This window comes from Brassica napus, unplaced genomic scaffold (assembly GCF_020379485.1).
Source record: "Brassica napus cultivar Da-Ae unplaced genomic scaffold, Da-Ae ScsIHWf_1305;HRSCAF=1862, whole genome shotgun sequence".
Classification (NCBI taxonomy): Eukaryota; Viridiplantae; Streptophyta; class Magnoliopsida; order Brassicales; family Brassicaceae; genus Brassica; species Brassica napus.
This window is the reverse complement of record NW_026014720.1, coordinates 27,751-30,525: the sequence shown is the minus strand read 5'-3', so window position 1 is coordinate 30,525 and position 2,775 is coordinate 27,751.

The following is a 2,775-nucleotide window of genomic DNA, read 5'->3' as shown; positions in this document are numbered from 1 at the left end:
TTTCGAGAACAAGATACAACAATGATAAGCCTCCGTACATGTGGTTAATGCAGACATTCAACAGTGGGGAGGAGTTCAAAGATCAGCTGCTACACTATATTTTGAAGAAGCTATGTAGATGGGAGAAAACGAAGTTAGGAGCCATTTGCACAAACGACAAATGCAAGTGGAAGATTTATTGCTCAGTTGGGAAGCCAAAGAGAAGTGGATGGTGAAATCTTATGTAGATGGACATAACCATATGAAGAGTAGCAAAGCGAGGATGTTGAAGCAGGGTACAATTGCAAGGTTGTATAAGGATGAAGCAAGAAGAAGGCCTGGTATTAAGTGGACTGACATCAAGGATGAGATAATGATGAGGTACAATCTCTCAGTTTCTAAATGGATATGCACGAAAGCAAGAAGAATGGCTCTAGACTTGGTTATAGAAACTCAGAGGGAACAATTCACAAAACTGTGGGATTACGAGAAGGAGCTTCAGCGTTCAAATGATAATACGAAGACTGAGATTGTGACTATTTCTCGTGAAGATGGCAAGTTTGTGTTTGATAGATTCTACATTTGCTTTGAGAATCTTAGGAGCACATGGAAGCGTTGTTGCCGGCCTATTATAGGACTTGATGGAGCGTTTATGAAATGGGAGTTAAAAGGTGAGATTCTTCCAGCTGTTGGAAGAGATGCGGATAATAGGATTTATCCTATTGCGTGGGCAATAGTTAGAGTCGAAGACAATGCTTCATGGGGTTGGTTTGTTGATAAGTTGAAGTCTGATTTAGAGTTGGGGTTAGGAAATGGATTCACTATCATATCTAACAAGCAGAAAGGGTTGATAAATGTTGTTGCAGACCTTCTTCCCGGCGCAGAGCATAGGCATTGTGCTAGACATATTTTTGCTAATTGGAAGAAGGTTTATGGACAGTCAGAGTATGAGGATTACTTCTAAGCAATTGCATACAGCTTCACTCAAGGTGATTATCAGTACAATCTACACGCTTTAGAAGTGTTCGATGCAACATCACACGAGGACTTGTTGAAAACAGAACCGAAGAAATGGTGTAGAGCGTTTTTCAGTCCACATGCACGATGCGAGGATGTGGTAACAACCTCTCAGAAAGCTTCAACAGAACAATCAGTGAAGCTCGTAAGTTGCCATTGATTAACATGCTTGAGGAGATTAGGAGACTTGCAATGAAGCGTAACTCTAGAAGGCGTGACAAAACAAGTGGTTGTTCAACTCCATTTCCACCAAACATCATAGAGATTTTTGAGTAAAACCGCAAAGCAAGTGAACATTGCACGGTCATTAAAAGCAGTGAAAGCTTATATGAAGTCACTGAGTTTGACTGTAGCTACTTGGTATGTCTTCCACAACAGCATTGTGCTTGTAATCACATCACGGGAATACCTTCAGCATGCTATTTATGTCATAATGAGCATAATAAGGAACCTGCAGAGTGAGTACCTTAACTTATCTCTCTCTCTCTCGTGTAGCTTTGTTTATGTTATATATGTTTTAACTCTCTCTCTCTCTCTCTCTCTTTTGTAGCTATGTTGATAGTTACTATCTGACATCAAGGTGGCAAGATACTTATGAAAACAACATAAAACCTGTCAACGGTGAGAGATTGTGGGAGAAGACGTGTAAAGAAGCTGTACAAATCCCTGAAAAAAGGAGAATGTCAGGACGTCCGAAAAATTATGATAGGATCAAAGAGGCACATGAGTCAAAGACAAAGGTCACAAGAAAGGGAAGAAGGATGACATGTAGCAACTGTAAGCAAACCGGTCATAACTGTGGAACTTGAACTCTACAAGCTGCTCCTGAACTTCCTAAACGCAAAAGAGGACGACCAAAAAAGACTCTGGTTAGTTACAAGTTGATTTGCATATGTGAAGCTTGTTTAATGAAGTGTTGATCCGAATTACAAGTTAATTCATATATGCTTTTCTTTATAAGGATGATCCTTGGAGCATTCACAATGCACCGAAGAGGAGCAGGAATGCTCAAAGCCAGTCCACACCAAATCCGGTCAGCACACAGCCTTGTGTTGATCCACAGCCTTCAACTGCTCCACAGCCTTCAAATGCTCCAGCTGCAAGAGGACGTGGTCGTCCACGGGGACGAGGGAGAGGGCGTGGTCGCGGTCGCGGTTGCGGACGTGAGCGTGAGCCTCTTGTTCAAAGAGAGTGTGGTTGCTATATTGGTCCTTATCTGGTCGTGTATTGATGTATGTGGGCCTACTGCTGTGAGTGATCAGAATTCACAAGGCTCTCAACAACAACCTCAAGACTCTTAGGCTCTATCTCTTTGTTATCTTCTTGTATTGTACTTTTCTCACTTCTAAAACTATGTAGGATGATCTTCTTTTGGTTGGATGTTTTCTTAAACTTCACCACCTTCTGTCACTTCTCTTTAAGATTATCTATGTTAAGCTTGCTTTATTTAAGAAAGAAGAGAGGAAGAAGACACAAAATATAACAACAACTAACATAAACTTCATTGATGATCGATGATAAACCGAACACTCCAACACACATCCATCGTTAATACAAACCGAAACAGAAACACAAATCCTAATGAGACCAATGAATTGCCTTAGCAATTTCTCTTTTTCAACTGATGTTATAAGTGCAATTTCAAGTTTCTCCTTCTCCTCTGCAAGTCTGTTCCCTTCCTCCAACAGTAATTCAGTTGAATCTCCAGCTGGGAATTCTTAAGAAGTTGTCCTAAGCAACTGTTTTAGATTTTTTATTTCTTCTCTCTGACGATCCATC